The sequence below is a fragment of the Eulemur rufifrons genome, chromosome 7 (assembly GCF_041146395.1).
Source record: "Eulemur rufifrons isolate Redbay chromosome 7, OSU_ERuf_1, whole genome shotgun sequence".
Lineage (NCBI taxonomy): Eukaryota > Metazoa > Chordata > Mammalia > Primates > Lemuridae > Eulemur > Eulemur rufifrons.
In genome coordinates this window covers 174,167,475-174,187,976 of record NC_090989.1, presented here as the reverse complement: position 1 = coordinate 174,187,976, position 20,502 = coordinate 174,167,475, and the positions used below count along the sequence as shown (strand labels likewise).

The window sequence follows — 20,502 nt, the reverse complement described above, 5'->3', positions numbered from 1 at the left end:
CTGCCTCAGCCCCCGGGAGGAATGTGCAAGTCCCTCACAGGAGAACCTGAATTATGCTCAGTGCCACACAGATCAGCTCAGCTCCGCAGCCAAAAGCTCTCCACCGGTAAAAGCTTTCGTGGAAGAGACGGCAGAAAGATAATCAGTTCTTGCTACTAAAAAAAAATATATATCCAACCACAGCACTTTGACAAAGATGACCAGCTCTCATGTACATTAACCAGCCCAAACAAACTAAATCCAGTTAGGTGCTGAAGCCCATCACCCACGCCAGTCTTCCCAGACTGGGACATGGGATCCTTGAGATCCACCTGGGGGTCTCCAAAGAAACACAAACCCTGGACTTACGTGACACCTAAGAAGAAATCACCATAATAGTTTCTTAACTTTATAACACTTAACCATCATTTTCGTATGTTAAGAAGTCCTTTATAAAGAAGAATCTGCCTCTAAAATCGTCGTGTGGATAAATGTATCTTTAGGGAGTAGCCATCCAAGTCACCGGAAAAATTCCTAATCTCAAATAATCCAACTAGTTATTTGCCATGGATTAAAGGGGAGACTAGTTTGCTAGCTCAGCTTCCTCAACAAAGGAACTTCTCTAATATGGGGAGTAGGGAGAGAATTTATCTTTCAGGAATACTTTCAGATAAAAACTTTGCATTTTTAAAAATCCATGAAATCCTCTAGCTTCATAACTGTTTTCTATACTTAAAGATCTCAAAATCTTTGACACTGAACAACAAGGGGGTCATTACTAGCTGTTTTGAGATCACAGAGAATCCTCAAAATGATTTCTCAAAGAATTCTGATGACTCCCTTCTCTTACCCCAAAAAGTAGCCTCTATAAACTTCAGAAATGTTTTCACTAAATTCTGGGATTTATAACAAGAAGTAATAAATTTCTGAAAAGCATTGATACAGTATCCACTAGCAAAGAAAGCTATGGTTCATCCTGAGAAAAGAACAAACGGCATGTTGTTCCTTCCTGGAGATTGGCTGTGGAGAATAGTGGGGGCATTTAAAACAAAACAAAACAAAACTCTTCCCCAACGGCATTTTTTATACAGACCACAAAGGAAAAGATGGAATTGTGATATTGATAAAATTGACAAAAGCTTTTCATTAACAATAAAAAAACATAAGCCATTAGATTAGAATAACCCTTAAAATAGTTTTCTTTAATGTATCTGAAGGAGAGGGAGGATGAAGAGAGACAGGCAAGAGGAAAGTGAACAACAACCAAAAAAGACAAAATTAAATTGAATCTTTATCCCCATGTTGATATATTTCAGACCATGATTCTCAAAAGCTGATGTGACAAACAATCACAGAGAAGCTGAACAAATGTGTATTCCTGAAGCCTCAAATCAGTAGAGCTGGAGCCCAAAGACTCAATAACTCATATTTTTAGTGCACTCCCAGGAGATTTTGAAACAGGTGACTCTCTACACTTTATGAAACATCGCTTTTAGATATATACACACACACACACGCACACACAAAAAAAACATATCCTGGATAATTTAAAACATCCTCTTATCAGAACTTTGCAAATAAGGATAATACAGTATCCCATAGTTTTTGAGCAAATACTTCAATTAGAGTAAATAGGTCCTCAGTCACTATTTGTGGTACTGAAAGCAACATCACCCAACTTGGCATTTAATAAAGGCTATATATATATATATATATATATACTTTGAATGTGTGTATATATCCTTTGAATACACACACACACACACACACACACATATACAAACATTGACTAAGTATACTGTACGCAAATAAAGCACCTTATCTTTCTTTTCTATTTGTCCAACATAAACTGTCAGTCAAGAATAAACCAGGATTATAATAGACAGATGATTCTATCAAATTGTTTGAAATGTAATACTGTACAGATGGGCAAGAGAGACAAGAAGCATCCAAGCAAAATGTAATTTCTGGGATGTAACTTTCCCCACAATCTGTCAGAGGATACCCAGGTCTCTGCTTTCAAACCAGTACTGTTCTCACACCTGGAAAAGAACCGATCTATTCACATGCGTGAATGTAATGGGACTATCACTCTGATAGAGAAAGAGAATTCTAGTTACCACCTGGGAAAGAGGGAACAAAGCTAAAATCCAGGGAACTTGGTCTCTTCCCTCTCACGCTATAGCACATTATACTGAAAGCAGCATAAATTAGATGACAGCGATTTTCCTTATCATTAGTAGGAAATTCTCTGGTGATGTTTAGGTCTCTATTCTCATCTGTGTCAAGGAAATGAGTTAATTTTTATGTTCTCTTAAAACACGCAGCTAGAACATAATCCCCCTCGGCATTTACCATTTGTAATTTCAATTAATACTGATTAAATATTCCTAGATTTACGGAAACAGATAGCAATAAAGGATATCCAAAACTTATCAAAGGGCTGGTGGTTATTTTGAAAGGGTTAAGAAACCTGTAAAATAAGCATAGGTGGAGAATATTTAATCAGGGAATGATCTAGAAGCAAGAAAAGGCCTACAATTGAACAGTCTCTGATTAGTGAATACTGTCACATGCAAACATTCCCCTAAAAATATATTGCACTTTGAAATGCCTCTTGGGTTTGGAAATCAGACAGAAATGGGTTTGAGCCACAGCCTGTCACTTAATTAGCTATGTGACTTTGGGTAAGTCACGCAACCACACTTCATCTCAGAGTTCTCAGCTGTTAAATGGAAGAATAACAGTAACTAATAGAGTTGTTGTGAAGATTAAAATTAGATAATGCATGCAGTGTTCTTAGCACATAATAAGCATTCAATAAATATTAGCTACCATTATTCTATTATAAGGGTCAGGTGTGTGGGTAGAAGGGTAATTTGGCCTTGGCATCCACTGATTGATAAAGATGATAAGAAAAAAAATTTAAGAGCTATGATGCTACAGGTCAGAGGCCAACATAAGTATTAATAATTCAAAGTGGCTCATGCATTACTTTAAAAATCAGCTCCACAAATACTTAAGTTATTATAGCAGACTGAGAATCTTAAAAGGCAGGGCCTCTGTGTATGGCCACTCAGGCTGCGCACCGCACAATCCCAGGGGCTGCCACTCCTAGACCATGATCTGAACACCCTCTGCAGTTGTACAATGTGGCAAACCTGTCTGGAGCCCACCAACTACCTTCTAGAGATGTAGACCCCCAAATCCCTAGCATAATGAACTGTGCTAGTAGCGTGTTCCAAATGAACATAGGAGCCCATCAATTAGACAGGCAGTCTATTATATTCCAGACACTCCAGGAATGGAGCTCAGTATAAGGGAGAAAGTACATTTAGGAGAAGGCATGTCGAACCCTCAACAACATATGCTGTCCCTAAAGGTGTTGGCATCACTAGAATTCAGAAAGGCTGAACGGCAGGAAGTTCGGATGAATGCCTGCCAAGATCTGTTGCTGTGGGTAGAAGGTACACCAACTACTTAAGAACAGAGATCTTTTAATACACAGAGCTTTCACCTTTTCTGATTTCTCTAAGCAGTAGTTCTAAAACTTTTTTTTTTTTAGGTGTCAAAATCTAATGAGAATTTGATTAGCACTAATGGCCCTCTCCTGGAAAAATACACTATACCCCAACATTTCGCACACATTTCAAGGGCCTAAGCAGGGCCGACTTCATGGGCGAGAGATCTATGCAATCGCATAGGGCCCTGGACTTAGTTTAATGTTCTGCTTGGTCATCTTGAAATTCTTAACTATTTTGGAACAAGGGGCCCTACACAGTCTTTCATACTGGACCCCGCAAATTATGTGGCCAGTTCTGAGTCCAAGAAGCATAAAAAGTTCCATGATAAAGGGCATGTTAATTGCATTTATTCAGGCAAACAAAGACTTGGAAGTGTTATTTAACAGGCTTTATTTGAGGGCCTCTTTTCTAAAGAGATACATGATTATGGACCCAACATTAACAATCTGGTCACATATTTGAAAAGCACATACTCACCAAAACCAGAACACATCTGTCTCATCAATTAATAGTATTATTTTTTTTAAGGAATGGAAACCAAATAACTACAAATGAATGATGATTCCAAAGGAAGTCATTATATTAAAAACCAAGTTTCTCCAGAGTCACAGTTACTATAAAAACTTAGGATTATGCAGTTCTCCAAAAATTTCAGAGTAACATGGGCTGTATTTTCTGTCTTCCTCACTCACCTTTGATAAACAGTGTCACCAATACCCATCCACCTTGACCTCAGCTGTAGATAGTCTCCAAAGACAGCTGTCAATGAACCAGGTCTCCCAGCCTTTTGTAGTTCCCTCCCACAATGAATCTGGGTGGGGGCAACTTGAATTAACTACAGGAAGCTCCCAGGAGTGATGTGATGGCAATTCTGGACCCAGCCTTAAACTGGCAGCGTCTACGTATTCTCTCCTGGAACACTGACCACAGGGACCTTTGAGCCACCATGTAATTGGTCTGGTTACCCTGAGAAAGAGGCGACATGAACACAGAGACACCACAAGAGGTCCTGAAACTATATGGAGGAAGAGAAAGTTCCAGTCATCTCAAGGCCCAATGCAGGCCTCCAGATGTCTCCAGCCCCAGCTGTCATCTAACTGCAGTTCCATGAGAGACCCCCCAAGCAAGACCAGCAGAAGAACTGCCCAGTTGAGCCCAGTCAACCCTCAGAACTGTGAGAGATAAAACAGTTATTGCTTTAACCCACTAAGTTTACCCAGGGTGGTTTGTTACACAGCAATAAATAACTGAAATAAGCTCTAAACATTCCATCAAGAAAACAGAGGGTAGGAACCCATGAAGTGAATGTAGCCCACAGATGAGTGCTCACGGGTATGCATCTTAAAAAAAAAATTGTATTAGGTAACATTTAAAAATTGGGAAAATTCAACAACAACGGAAAAAGCTTTCCAGCTTCCGTGAAATCAAAATACCAGCCACAAGGGACTCCAGTCTCACATGGTAATAACCTGCAGCAGAATAATAATTACCCGCTCTAGACAGGGGTCCTGTCCAGTCTAACACAGTTTCCACCTGGCCACCTTTCTTCAGTTACATCACCCAGTTGCTATTAGATCATCTTTTAACCCCTACAGTACTTAGCAGACTACACGGCACACAACTGATTCTCAATACCTCCTTGCTGAGCAACTGCACAAAACATCAACTTCTCTTATCACCCCTCATGATTGCCAGATATTCCCACCTTTCCAATCCTATCACCATTATCTTCATGGCCCCTCTCTCGGGTTATTGCCAGAGCCTCCCAAGGGTGGCCTAGCTTCCATGTTGTTCTTCCAATCCACTATGGTCCACAGCTACTAAACACAGATTTCAGCATATCGTGGATTCCCCTCAAAAGTCTTCACCTGATTTCCTGGTTGTGATATTACTCTAGATGTTACCACTGGGAGAAACTAGATACAGGGCATGGATGTCTGCATATTTCTTACAACTGCGTGTGAACCCACAATTATCTCAAAATGAGAAGTTTAATTTTTAAAAATCTATGGAAATGTTAACTGTATATATTCCTCAATCCATAAATTCTACTTCTATCAAAATTAAATTTATGTGAATTTTCTTAAAGTTTTCAGTTGCTCCCCATCACCTACAGAACAAAGTCCAAACTCACTGAGCCAGACTTTCAAGGCTCTCCTCATTTTGTCCCTTATCAAAAACAATAAATCCCTGAAATCTTCAAACACGCTCTGCACACTGTTTGCCTCTGTTCATCCTGAGGCCATCCTCCATTATCCTGTAAATCTTCCGAATTGTCCAACATGGAATTCAAACCTCCTCTCCCACAATATCTGCCAGCAGAAATTAATTGTTCTCTGTTCTACACCCACCTTATTTTACTTGTCCCAGCTACCCTTGTTTCAGAGGTGTTTTGTATATGTATGTGGTAGGGACTTTAAAATTATCTCCTGTTCTCATCCCAATTTCATACAACAAACAAGTTCAGAGAGGGTAAAGAATATTCCCAAAATCACACAGTATAAGTGATAGGCTTGAGATGCCTCTTTCCAAAATCTCTGCTCCTTCTGCTGTACCTCAGGGACTGCACATTATTTATTTTCAGAACCACTGTGAGCAAAAACAGTCACTAACAGAATTCTGCATACATTAGGTGCTGAGACTGTCTTGAATGAAACTGCAGTAGGGGGCAAATATTTGCATTTTATGATACCCTGAATAATGTTACCTTTAAAAAGAGTGAACAAACATTCCCCTTCTCTGGTTTTAAACACAGAATAATTATATCCTTCACAGATACAAAAGTCACAGTAAAGCATATGACATTTTCCATCATACATTCCCTGCTTTTACTTGCACATTAGTTGGCAAACACCAAATGGAATTTTCCACATTTGTTCCAAACCCAAAGAAGTCCTCTGAGAATTCAGGAATAAGGAAGATTTGGAATAAATTTGATAAAAAATGTCTTTTACAGGTGAAGAATTTTGATCAGATAGGGGGGAAAATGTGTTTAATATATTTTAAAGATAATTCAGAGTTATATGTGTTGAAGGTATCTAAGAAAAATATAGTTCAACTTTAAACACATTCCACAATGTATATGTTAATGAGAAATTATAACTTCTTCCCTCTTTTTTCTTTCCCCTTTTCTTAAAGCAGATGTGATACCAGGAGAAGAAGCAGCCATCTTGTAACCATGAGGTGACAGACATTAGGAAGAGACCAAGACAAATTTCTTAGATGCTGGTTCCTACACCATGGCGCCACTAAAATAATGATTATGGTCACAGAAACCTGGGCTTCTTGTATGGGAATAAATAAATATCTATTTTTTTTAGAAAAACTATTAATTGGCTATTGAGTTTCATGCCTGAAAATGCAAACTTGATTGATACACAGATTCTACCCCAAGAACAGGATGTGTCCTAAAGCTTTATCAAAGGACACCTGTTTCATCTCCCATACACCATGTACAAAAAACTAATATTCACACCAACCTGTTTATCTCCCAAGAGCCCCATTACTATAAACAGTACCATTGTTCTACTCACTTGCCCATGTAAGAAATCTAAAAGCTATCCTTCCCACCTCGCTCTCTCTCACCACTTAAGTTCAACCAATCATCCAGCCTATGATTCTCTGCCCCCAGTATCTCTCAGTTCCATCCAATCTCAGTTCCAACACAAATAGGATCCCTTCCCTCCTAATTAAAACCTTTCCATGTCTCTCTATTGGCCTTCAAATAAAGCCCACCCTTCTCACTTTGGTTTCAAAGGCCCTCCATTCTATGGCTCCAATGAAAATGAACTTGAACTTTTCATCTTTCTCACCAGGTTCCAGCCTTCAAACTGTGCTATACTCTTAGCAGATATTTGCACATGCCTAGAGGAAATTCTCCCGCATATTTTTGATTGAATAACTTTGTTTTTCCAGAACATATAATCTAGGAATTTCATCAGCATTTACATATTTTGACTTGAGAATATCTGACACCCAGGTCTTGATCCAGCCATTCACACTTCTCTGCGCACCCGGCTGCATAGTGCAAGCTCCCACCCTTCATTAAAACACAGGGGACTTCAGGACCAAATGCTAGTCAAAGCCCCGCTTCTGTCAAATGCTATTTATAGCTCTGTATTATAATCACATTTTGCTTCCCTACCCTCTTAAAAAAAAAAAAAAAAAGGAAGTTGAACTTAAAGATATATTGCAAAACAACACAAAGGTTTAAATATGGATACTGTAGCAACAGTGACCCAAATGACTAAAGTGGAAAATGTTACCAACACTGGAATCAGGGCTTGTCCTTTTCCTGTGATGCCACCAATGAGATTTAACATCAGAAATTTAGGCCATGTCAAAACTTTACTCTATGAACACAATCCCACTTAAGACAGGAAATAGATACGGACTTGATTTAAACATAATTTATGTGATAACTTTTTCTTTTTTCATTTGGGAAATTTTAGTTCCTCTTGTTTCCTATGAGTCATTTTCCATGAACATAAAACTGTCCACCTAACACCGACCCTGACTTTGATCTTTTGTGACCTATAAAATCGTAAATGCATGATTATAAGACTTCTGGATATTTTTCAATTTGCTAAAACAGCTCCATTTACACAAATACACCAATAGTAACTGTAGACCTCAACATTATTTTCTACATATTAATCATATTCATTTCCATACAGTGTTTGTAGAATCCATCTTAGAATATAAGGTCTATATAAGCCAGAGACATATAAATAGTAGAACCAAAAATAATGGAAACAATGACAGTAATGGCAGTAGCAATACTAAGAAAAGTCTTTGCTGTATCTGCGACTATTGAGTAGTTTCTGTGTTCTAAGCCCTATGCTAAACACTTTACATATGCATTATCTCATTGATATCTCAGAAAACTTGGCACTACAACTAAAATCATCATCCCTGTATTACAAAAAGAGAAAACTAAGGTTCAAAGGTAAACAACTTCATCACAATTATATACCTGGTGTATGATGAAGTCTGGCTTATGAATCCAGACCATCTGTCTGCAGGACCCAAGCTTCTTAATCACACGACAAATATTTATATAGCACTTACTATGCACCTGGAGTTGTTATCAGCACTTGACAAATACTAACTCAGTTAATCTTCATAATAACCCTACGTAGCAGGTATTACTACTGTCTCCATTTTGAGTATGAGGAAACTCAAACATAGGTCTAGTAACTATCCCAAGATGGCCCTGCCAACAAGCTGCAGATCCAGAATTCAAACCCAGGCCAGGGCCTCCAGAGTCTACGCCCTTAACCACCACCCTATCCACTATACTATTCCCTAAGCAATAATAATAATATCTACAAAGCATTTATACTGTACGGGACATTGTGATACTTTCCATACATTGTCTTGTGAAATCCTCACAACAACTCTGAAGGCAGATGGTATTTTTATCTCCACTTTACAAATGTGAGTTGTGGGGTTCAGAGAGGTTATTAATAATTCAGTCACCCAGGGTCACACAGCTAACAAAGGCAACATTGGAGAATACAAAGTAGCAACTTCTGGGTTTCACTCTCCCACCTCCCCAGTTATTTTCCTGAGGCATGAGTGGCTGGGAAACGGCATGAATCAGATTTTCCACCTCTTTAAAACTGTTCAGTTAATGTAATTTAGGGTGTGACTATTCACAGATACCTTTGAGCTCATCTTCTGGGAGCCAGTGTAACCACAATGTACACTGCAAAACAATGCAAGCTTTCTCTGTAAATTAAAAATTCCAACCCAGCTTGGGAAGAGCCCATCTTTTTGCTATGAATACTTAGGGCAGTTTAGTTTTAGAAATAAAGAACGTTCACTGTTGCTGTTTTTCTTTTTTACACACAGTAGGAAACTCTGCTCTTTCTTCTAGCAAAGGTCCCACTCAGTTTTCTATTCTTACCCTCTTAAAAGTTCCATTATGCAAGCCAAAACGATCCCTCCAAAAAAGCATTATGAATGCTATTAAGGAAAAGCAGTATTTTATCTACTCATTTTAATAAAAAAAAAAGAATGGGGGGATCCAAATGGCATTAAAACTAATTTCTGGAAACAGAACTAAGGAATAAAAATGCAACTACAGCAAAATAAATTGATCAATCATAGTCCCACACATCAAGTCCATGCCAATTAAAGAATGTTGATTTGCATGTGTCATGGAGTTTTGGGTTTTGCAGAGACAACACTTCATAAAATTCCATAAGGCCACAGACTTAGTTATGTTAGAAATAAAAATCACATCTTCTGCATCCTCAACAATATACAACATCATAGCAGTTGTTTTACAACCATTATTTATCCATAATAACTAAAAGGGTTTTAAAAAAAAATTAACAAAAATAAATAAAGTCGTTACCCTTAGCTGGGATAGGCACAGACATTTAATATAAATAGGTAACAGAAAAACCAAAGCCTGCCTTTTAATCATTTATCTTTTCATTTATAGTCTCACTTAACCAACAAATATTTACACACTACCTACCTATCTCAGAGCCTGGCCTAACCTCTGCAAATCAATGATGAACAAAACAACTGTGCTCCTTGGCCTCATGGAGGAGGGAAAGAGGCATTGAAAATACAGACGAATATGGGATAATCATGTCAGTTGTATGAAGGAAAAGATCAGGAAACCATAAAAGAAAAGCACAGCAACCTAATTCAGAGGAGGGGCAAGGAGATGGGGCTAGAAGCAACCTTTAAATTGAGTCTGAAAGACGAGCAAACAGAGGAATGGGAGGAAAGTGTTTGATATGGTGGGAAGAATGTGTGTAAAGGCCTGAGGTGTAAAAAAATTGAAAGGAGGCAGTGCAATGTGGGAGCCAAGGGCTCTTGGTTCTTGTTTCCAGCTCAACCACTCCCCTGGCAAGTTCCTTCACCTTTCTGGGCCTCAGTTTCCCCTCCAGCTCTAACAGTGTTCTTTGGCATAGTCATCTGCCCCCCAAGCATGCCCACAGGACAGTTCAGGTGTTAAAGGGCTGGCTTCATCCTGAGAGTCATGGCGCTCGTAACCATGGTAACTCCCCCCCTCCTCCCACCTAGGACCCCACTCCCCAACATACACACAGAGACTCCACCGTAGAGCCAGTCTGGGCAAGTAGCAGCCCTCCTACTGCTTGGGAAGTTGCTTCCAGAATCCTTGCCCTGGAAACTTAACAACACTTCTAGGCTGCCCAAGAAGAGGCCAGTTAACAGAACATGAGGAGGTGATTATGTCAGTGGGTAAAATGACTGGGGCTCCACCTGACTTATGACAGAGTTCACACGGGAGACCCGAACACAAAGCAAAGCTAAAGCACTACCGTTCCATGGGGATGTAAAGAAACTGACTAGCCATACTACCTAGGGTGCCAGACTACACAGGGCACTAAAACATCACAGGAAGTGGAAGAAATATTCTAATGGAAGCAAAAGGACTGAGATGCCAAAAGGACATTCTTGAGTAATAAAAGACGGTCCCTGAACTACCTTCTAAAAAGGGTTAATTACAGGACCTTGACATGCTTAACATCATGATGCAAGTTTGTGGCTGAGCCAAATTGCTCAGGGCTGTGAAAGAGAGGCTGCCAGGCCTCTGGCAACGCCTACCCTGCGTGGCACTAGGTCTAACTGGGTGTTGGAAACATACGTAAAGAATATTGGTGTGAACAGGCACCCAAATATTAGTGTGGTTGGGACTCCCTTGGCCCTCTTCTCTGCCATGAACACTGCTCTGTGGGGTAATACCTTAACTAGGACTCCCTCCTCCGATTCAACTCCTTGAGGGAAGAAGCCATGTCTCGTTTATCACTGTATCCTAACTGATAACTTAGTATAACACTCAATAAATTAATTCTATTTTTTTGTAATAAAAAAATAGTATTCAGGCTATGTGATAAAGTTTGCCTGTGTTTACTCACATCATTTAGTCTTTAAGCAACCTTTAACATTAATATATAAAATTTCTTCACAATTTGCAAGGTTTTCAATATGAGATGTTTCTGGATAACTTTTTAAAAACTAAATAAAGTACAGTAAGATGATTTACACATCTTCAGTCCAGCTCTGCATACTCAAAGAGAAATGGAATCAGCCACTTACATGAAATAGTCAAAGGAAAGCAACTAATCCAGAGCAGTAGTGTCAAAACCTAGAAAGTCATTAAAAATTATCCAACCCACAAGCATCGTTTCATAAGAAATAAAAATTGAAGCTAAGAATGCTGAATGTATTTGTCATTTGTCCCCACCTAGTGACAAAGCCATGACTTACATGACCTCGAAATTCTCACACCACGGTTTTCCCCCACCACACTGGGCTGCTACCCGAATGAATCAGATCATGCTACTCCTCTAGCTGGAAGTCTGCAATGGCTCCCAGTTTTCAGTGAGTAAGAGGCAAAGTCTATACAAACCCCCTTCAGGGTCTGCCTCTGCCCGGATCCCATTCCTTTGTTGACCCCAGGCTCCTACCTGCCAGAGCCACGGTGTCCATCACACTGTTCCTGAATCAGACACAGTCCTGTCCAGGGACTACGTACTTATCCTTGCTTCTGTCTGTTGTGCTTTTCCTCAATCCTCTCTCATATTCTTCTGGTCTCTCCTCAAATGTCATTTCCCCACTGAGACCTTCCCTGTCCACACAATTTTAAATTACAAGTCACCCTAAGCTCATCCACACTTTTTCTTTCTCTGTAGCATTTATCACCATTTAGCATGTTACGCATTTTACTTATTTGCATATTTATTATATTTCTATACCCCCTCTCCCCATGTAAACTCCATGAGTACAAGGACTTTCCACAGTTTGGTCCCCTGCTGTATTCCTCATACCGAGATGAGTGCCTGGCACATAGCAAAACTTCAGTAAATATTAGTTCAATAACTGGTTGTATGGATTGATGGATAGAGTTCAAGAGTGGCCCACATCCAGAGAATTCAAGAGCTGTGAAATGTCTGATAGTGTCTGGCAGCCCACGGGAAGCAGCTGGTGGCATGGGTGTCGTCTACCATCACTATGTGCCCACTCCTGAACTGGCACTCACTGATACCCTGCATGGAAGCCAGTAAACTAAGGAATGAAGTGACAGAAAGACTTGTCAAAACAATCCCTTCAGCAGCTGCATGACGCTGGGCTGAAGAGTGAACTAGCAAGCCAATATTTTTTTATCAGAACCAAGTTGCTCTTAACATGTACAGAAGCAGAAATCACTTCTGAATTGCTTCCCTGGGCCCCTCAGCTTAAGAGGGGAAGGGATGGCTTGCTTAGATTGGACATCCTAAAAAAGAGACCAGATTTCAAAAATGTTCTGGCATGAACCAACATTTGCCATTAAGCCTGAATGGCTGGCACAGCTGAACCTCCATGCATAATTCTAAATATAAAACACAAAGCTTCAATTATAACTTAATGACAGATATATAAAGGAAGATATTAAAAGTGGCCAAAAACAAGGCGGTAGGAACCAAGGGTAGATGTTAAAACTACATAATATTTGGCCTGGCTATCAAGGAAAAAAAAATTAGTCACATTCAGCCAGACCCAAACTAACATAAACAGTTTATGCTTTCATGTTAAAGAATCCAATAAAGCTTTTCATCCAGGCTATATCTCACCCCATCAGTGTCTGAAATAGCAAAAACATTCACAAAGAACAACCTGTCCAAACGTGAAAGACACATCAATCCCAATTGATGAAAATGAAATACCAAGGATCACTTTTAAATGCACCACTAATCTCCAGTCTAACCTAGAGCTCTATAGCCCAACACACATATAAATTAAAAAACAGAAGTTTTTCATTCCCAATTTTAGCAGTCCCTCTCATGCACTGAGCAGGCTACCAAATCCAATTCTCTACACCCCATCTCTTAACCAACATGAACACCGTATGTCTCATTTTAATTCATCTTTCAATTGTTTAGAAAGAAAAAAGGAGAAGTACTAGAAAAGAACTGGTGGAAAACATTTTCACATTTACTGCAATGGTAACTCTTGCTTTCCAGGATTCTAAGTTTCCATAGCTAAATCTAAGATGAGTAGAGCTCTTCTCTTAAATCTACCATTGGCTGAAGCTGCTATGAGTGTGCTATATCCCATCTTTAGAATCCTCTCCGGGTACTAAAGGCACACTGCTGGAGAAACATTTGGAGCCATCCAAAACCATTAAGGCTATTAACTCTGAGTTGGGCCAAATCTAACAAACAAGTGTCATCCAACAGGAAATGAGTTAAGCTGGCTTTTAAATTCATTTAAGAAAATACTCAGAGTGCCTCACAAGATGCTTCTCATGGAATTCTTCTGCTGTTGATCTTGCCCAGTATAAATCAGTGATCACTGGAAATGTTCATTTCAGGGGGAAAAAAACACATTCAAATGGAGTGACTTTCACTTGGTTTAAGTGATCACCTAAAAGAGTCTCTAAACGTTGCCCAAGTATCTCTAGCTATCTCGTACATAGCAACAGCAGGTGCACGATAAATATTTAGGAAACCAACATGGAATGAATCCAGCTCCACCTACATAAAGTCAAGTTTCTGATCTGGAAATCCTACACCACAGAGAGTCACACGTGCGAGAAGAGGTTGCAGTCAGTTGTGGTTGTGCTGTATATATTTTTGTCATGTCTAAGTCACATGTTCATTTCAAAATGTGGCCACCTCCGGGTATTTGTTAATGCTAAGCCTACACCTAGAATATTTCATTTCCCAAATACAGTCATTCTCGTCTTTGAATAGTTCCCTCAAATATTACCCTCAAAGAAGCCCTTCCTAATATAAGCCATTCCTACTCTACTTGGCCTCCAGATTTAATCACTTCCTATGTTCAACCATCTGGGACCTGGCTTGACTAGCCTTCAACCCTGACCTTATTTATCCTACCTTTTGTTATAATTGTTTCTTGCCTTAGTGCTCCATTAAACATCAAGGTTTTGGGGGGCAGGAACTATACTTTGAATTCCTTTCTCTCCATATGCAATTGCTTTATGCACAGGAGATACTCAGTAAATACTAATTGAACTGAAAGGATCTCCGTCTTGGGTGTAACTCTCTCAAAGTCTCCAACTAGTCTAGTAGCTTAAAGACCAACCCTACTTAAAAATTAACTTAAACAGTAAGTACAATGAAATCACTCCAAGTTATTAACCTAAGCACTTGACATGTTTATTTTCCTACTTGGAAAACCAGGCCAACCACAGAACGACCTTCCCCGGATAGGTGACTCTAACAGTAATGAGGTAATTTCCTTCAAAGATGATGATGCTCTCAGGATTCTCTGGAATGCATACCTACCCATTACTATGTCATTATTAATTGTTCTCGTTGGGTAGAAACAACACTAGAACATTCCAAAATTTTCAAGCAACATCACACTATATACTCAAGTGTCAACATGATCTCAATTTGATGGTCCCATGGCTTACACAGATATAATGAATTAGGAGACAGATTTACCGGAGATACCAGAAAGTACTGCTTCAAATTTGTGTAACTATTTCTATACTCATGTCCAAGGATCTTAATCGCTATATTTATACAGGCATCCATATACATCTGAGTGAAGAAAATGAATGAGAGAGTAAAGAGGTATGTTTCCCAAACTAGGGTTGCCAGATTTAGCAAATAAAAATGTATAGAATGCCCGGTTGAATTTCAGATGAACAAAGAATAATTTTTTAGGATAAGTATCCCATGAAATATTTGGAACATAGAGTAAAAAAAAAAAATATTCTTTATCAGAAATTCAAATTTCACTGGACATCCTGTGTTTTTTCTGGCAACCCTACCCCAAACCCAGAAACTGTATTATAGAGTCTTCAATTAAAAAAAGAAAAAGAAAAGCACATAGCAATTAATACGTTTTGTAAAGCCTCAACTTTCAGAAAGAACAAAATACATAATCAAATAACATTACAGAACATTTTAGAAAGCTCAAGATAATGATGGCAGGAAAAAGAGCTGAGTAAGGCATACTGAGCGCTAACTCTGTGCCAGCTACCATGCCAAACCCTTTGTGTGCATGATCTTATTTAATTCTTACCACATCCTTATGAGGTAGGCACTATTATTATTATCATTATTATTACTACTACTACTATACAGGTAAGGAAACCAAGATACAAAGAGAACAAGTTGCCCAATGTCACAGTACAGCAGAGACTCAAACTTAGGCAGGTTTAACAAAGGGCTTACACACTTAGCCACTATCTCATTCTACAGGTGAAGAAAGAGAATCTTAGCAATTTGCCCAAACTCATACAGTTACTAATCAGTGCAGCTGAGATTCAAACCTAGGACGATCTGACTCCAGAGGTTTAGCCCTAACAGGCTGTTGTCTTTTCACATCACGCCAAATGGGAAATGTACACCTCCCACCAAACTTTCCCACCGAAACCAGCTGCAGTTACCATCCCAATAAATTAGAATGTTTCACCTTCAAAGTACTGTGCCTGAACCTAGACTGGCTTCCTAGGAATTTTTATCAGACCCAATCAGCTAGATTTTTATTTTATACAACTATAGGGGATTCGGGGTTGAATGGGGAACAAGGGGAAGATTTCTATTTGAGGAAGGAATTTGTTGTTACTGCCTTTTGTGTACCAAAACATCGCTTCGAAATAAACATCGTATCTGATGTCTACCAGTCTTGCTGCCTTGAGGCACATTCTTGCTCCTGCGCACAAATCCCAAACACTAGCAATAACCTGGAACACAGACACGAAGGCTAATCTGAAGTAGCCACCAAAGCCAGCTTCAAGATCCAATTATGTGTGGAAGAACCACAAGAACCAAGACTCTTCTTGGATACAGGATTATTCCACGTATAACATCAAAGCTCAGAAAATATGGGAAAATATCCAGAACTTGCCCTGAAGCACATTTACTTACAGGAATCCTTATATGCCTTATATATTGATTTCCAGAGGTACTTGTCTACCTCTGGAATGTAGAGGTCTTCAACTGGGGTGCGTGCGCACGTGTGTATGTGTGTGTGTGTGCGTGCATGTATGTGTGTGTGCATGTGCAAGTGTGCACCATAGAAAGTATGGACCTTGAGGCTTACCTGGTTATCTAACTTTATTCTCCAAAACTTCCCAGAGGGATCAGAGAGCATGTTGTCAGACTATAAATTAGCTGCAGGAAAGGGGATGGGGTCTGTGCATAGGATAGACAGAATTTTGCTCATGAGCCTTATAAAGAATATACAGTAATCTATAACTGTCTGTTTGCTTGATCGGGTCTCCCTAAGGGCAGAGACCATGCCTGTTTTATTCAACATTGTGTTTTCCAAGTGCTTGATACAGAACAGGCACCCAACTAAGTAACGAATGACTGAATGAGCGATCACTTTATTGTTACCAGTAAGCAGTGCGCACACAGACTTACTTTTGTCCTCGTTGCCCTTGAAATCCGTGACAGAGGTTTTTTGCCCTCTTGCAATCACAACCTGTCTTCAGGGCTCCACAGTGCATGCGTATCATCGTTCCTCACAAAGACAGTTCAGCTGGAACCATCCTAACTGGCCTCTGTGACAACAGCTCTGGCCACCCTCCAGCCCATTCTTCATTTGGCAGCCTGAGCATGCGTAAAGCCAGCCACGCTCCCTGATGCTCCAGCTATGCTTGACGCTCACACTGTCCCAAAGGTGCCACACTATGCTGTGCCTCTGTGCCTGGGGCCACCTGGAACACTTTCCTGTCATTTGCTTGGCAGTTATCTTTCAATAATGAACTCAAGAACCAATCCCTCCATCTCTTGTCCTTAAAGGAACAATTACAGATCCAGCATCATATTTATGTCACCGTGAGTTACAAGAAGGCAGAGCCCATGTCTTAAGGGCCAGCCATTTTATGACTAGCACAGCATCTGGCACACAGTAGGTACTCAGTCATCATAAGCTGGATAGATGAATGGGCTTTGGAGAGTAAACATGAAAAACTGTTAATCTCATCATTTCTTGGTATCTTACTCCATTAGAGGACTACCATCTAGACCCATCCATTAAGTTCTATCTATACATGCTAAATCTACCAGAAAAATTATTGCATGGTGGGACAATGGTGCATGCTATGTCATCACTACCGTTTAAGTGAATACCTGCTGACCAACAAACTTCAGAGAATATTGTCTACTTCTATGGCTCATGATTAACTGGGCTTGAGTTATCAAAAACAAAAGGAGAAGGTACCACTATGAAGTAGCAAGGAAGTTTCACCTCTCATATCCATGGTGAGGCACAGAGCCTTGTACACTGAATTCAGAAGGACCCAAGGCTCCTCCTGGGTTCATAAGAAAGGGCAAGGTGATGGCTGGCAATCTTCACCATGGTGCAGCAGAGGGAAGGAGCGGCACGGTTCCACATGGTCATCCCTGATCCAGTCTTTACCTTTTATTGTACACAGGAGGAGACAGATTCCCCATAAATGGCCAGCCAGGGTCCCACAGTTAGTATGTAGCACAGCTGGGCCTGCAACCAGGTCTCCCAATACATACATCCATTCATTCAATATTTATTGAGGAATTACTAGGTCCAGCATGGTGGTATTTGCTGGGATAAAATCATGAACAAAAGCATTCATGGTCACCACCCTCATGAAATTTATAGTTTATTTAATGCCTAATCCACAGTTCCTCTTACAACCTCATGATACATTTCCAATTCCTACTTCCCTTCAGCTATTAAATTCCTATTTTATTTAGTGACATTTCCTAGATAAATATAAAAACTTTTTTAAAAAAAATACTTCATCCCAAGCATTTCAACCAATTCATAACTATTCTTTCTTTCTGTCTCTCTTTTCTATTTATCAAACTTCTAAAACTCACATTTAACCAAAAATTCCACAGTGGTATTTGAAATATTCTCCAGATAGCTATACCATCCCAAAATCTCAATTCAAAGAACTTATCATCACAATGTTAGAAGGAAATGTTGGCTAACTGTATACATATCTTACAACGAAAATTTTCCAGAGGTTAAACAATCATAACTTATCTTCAGGAACTCAAATCAGTGCTTAAAACACTGACTGCCACAATTAAAAAAAAAAAAATTTTTTTTCCTTGGGGCCATGGTGTTTTATTATGAAAATGGAATAAAAACTTCAAAAACAAAATGATCCTTTCTGATTTAATGAAAAATTTGTTATTTGTTACTGTTGTCCGTGTGTGAGTTATATGCAACTTGAAAAATAGTTCTCACGTTCCCAAGGTGAAGAGACATGTAAGTCACAAAGGCTTCACGAGGCCCAGGGCTCAAAACTAGTGTGAGTTAAATACAACTCACATGGCAGTTAATGTGTTAATGGTTCTTACAGTAAGGAAATTCTATTTTTAATTCCCATACAAACCTCACTATTAACACTAACAGTTAAACTAAATCCACTATCATGAAAGACAACAGAAGAGAACCAGTCACCACCTTACAGCAAATATTCTACATGTGATTTTGGTCTATAATTCTTCTGTTTAATCTTGTTTGTCTCTTTTAAAATGAGACAAATTAATTTGTGGAAAAAGAGATTGCTCTGAAATTTTAAATAATTCAGTCAAAAAAATTTTTTCAAAGAAAGTAAATGACCCAAGATGGAAATATCTATATAAATTTTCACTAAAGTGTTTCTATTTTGACTCTGGAATAAACATATGACTTTTCAAATTCATGTTGGTTTGCAAAATTCCAAGGCACCAAGTAGCAGTCATTTCCATAAAGTAAAAAGACACATTCTGGTCTTATTCTAATCAGGCCACCAGAAAACAAAACTAATACTGTGAACAAACAAATCTTAGCTAAAACTCATTGAAATAATCCAAATGGTTTCCATTCCAGGGAAAATAGTAAGTCAGCAGTTTGCATATGGCTACCTTTTCTAAATACACAAAATAAGCAAAAACGCCACCAGAGGAAAGCGCAAATGCTGAACCCTTTCTATTTCTGTTTCCACGGGACTGCAATTCAATCAATACGGCCCAGCGGCACTCAGCCATCCTGTGTGCACACTTCCAGGTGGCTTCAGCGTCCCGCCCAGAAGCCCAGAGAACTACCAGGACAAGGTTCATGGAGCCATCACTCAAACCACAAAGCAAGTGACAAAGAAAGCCTGGGGCCCAGATTCCCAGTGTCAGAACACGGAGAAGGAAGCCAGAAAAATTAATTGTTAGAGGGTGTGGAGCAATCAAAACTGTCACAAATAACACTGAGATTCTAAACAAGAAAACAATGGGGACACAGCTAAGCATTCCTTTAAAGAACAAAAGGCTCTGAACAAATGAATAAATGAATCACAACCCTTCACCTAATACCAGTAACAGTCTGGAGTTAGAGAAAAACTGTTGAGTAAAAATATTCTATATAAGGAAACTTACTTAAGGGAAGTATTCAAAACCCTTCACCCACGGTAGAAGACAGGACAAAGTGCAAAATCAGGAGTGAGAAAAGTCTGTCTGGGGTTAATAAAGGGCACATAAGAGTAGCATCCTAAGCACTACATTATTTTTGAAGAGCAACAGAAAAATGAAGATGAAAATTGCTGCTTAAACTTCCAGACAAAGAATTTATTTCCAAATCCCCCTGCTCCTACAGGACTTGAAAGGACAATAATCAGTCAAGAAAACAGCAAAATGAGGAAGTGGTATTCTCTTACAATTTCTGTTAATCCCCACCAGCTGTAATTTAAGAAATTCAGTGACATCAGCATTTATGTTTCAGCCAGCAAGAACGACAGAAGGACAACTGCAGAATCATCTGAAAGGGGGAAAAGAAATTTGGGGGTGACTGGAAAAGGCATTTGGAAACGTGGAAAATTAATTCACTTTGCAGTGAATCACTTCTACAGCTTCAAACACCAACACTGCCAAAAATAACATAAAAAGTGGAAAAGGAAGCATAAGCTCTCCAAACCCAACCAAATGATCCAGTGGAACTTCTGAAAAAATATTCACTGAAACAAGTGAAGTGAACATTTCTGAAAACAAACAAAGTGATCTAGCCATATATGAACGCCGAGAACCAATGA

At 39.3% G+C, this 20,502-nt stretch overlaps 1 protein-coding gene across 5 annotated transcripts in view; it reads right to left on the bottom strand.

The window, feature by feature from the left end:
- Positions 1–20,502, bottom strand: part of MITF (melanocyte inducing transcription factor) — a 209,850-nt gene that overhangs the window by 169,944 nt on the left and 19,404 nt on the right. The window lies entirely within an intron of this gene.